Source organism: Ciona intestinalis, unplaced genomic scaffold, assembly GCF_000224145.3.
Source record: "Ciona intestinalis unplaced genomic scaffold, KH HT000243.1, whole genome shotgun sequence".
NCBI lineage: Eukaryota > Metazoa > Chordata > Ascidiacea > Phlebobranchia > Cionidae > Ciona > Ciona intestinalis.
The window spans coordinates 10,946-11,725 of NW_004190564.1; positions in this window are offsets into that span (position 1 = coordinate 10,946).

Below are 780 nucleotides of genomic sequence, written 5' to 3' on the forward strand. Positions count from 1 at the left end.
GCGAGGATAAAGTAAGTTACATTCATTCATTCATTACTGCTGCTGGGAAAATGCCAACCCCTAAATGGTAGCGGCATCATGTCCCTCGGGTACGATACAGCCGTTATCAATTATAGCCGTTTAGCGAGCAGTATACACCCCTTTGTCTCAAATTAGCGGAGCATAAACGGTTACATACCTCAGATTACATTATGCTACAACATATAGAACTGTGCGGTAAGATGGACACCTTTAGCACATAATATTCTAATATCCTGTGTTAAACAATTGACAACTGTTTTAGAAGCGTTACGAATGCAATCTGTATTGAGTTACGTAACTTTAGTTCACTGCGCCTTTTTTCTTATAGTAATATGGGGTAAAATGGGATATCTTTAGCTCCCAAGTCCCATATTTCCCGATCTCGTTTTAAACAGTTAATCACTCGTTTAAGAGCGCTGCTGGGCTACTGTAATTATGTGCTAAAGATATCCCATCTTACCTAATAGGTCTATAAAGTAGTATGGGGGAAGATGGGACACCTTTTAATTCTATTTTCTTAACCCATTTGGTAGTAAAGAGAAAACATAAATTAATATTAAATCTTTGGTGACGAATTTTGAAAAACTACATTTTAACAGCTTTTGCTTGCATACAATAAAAAATGGTGACCCAATTAAAAAAAAAATAATGACTCAATTTTTAAAACTTCATTTTCATAACTTTTGCCAGCATACAATAAAATTTTTTTACATGTAACAAATCCGCTCACACTATAGTAGGGAACCGACATAATCCAAT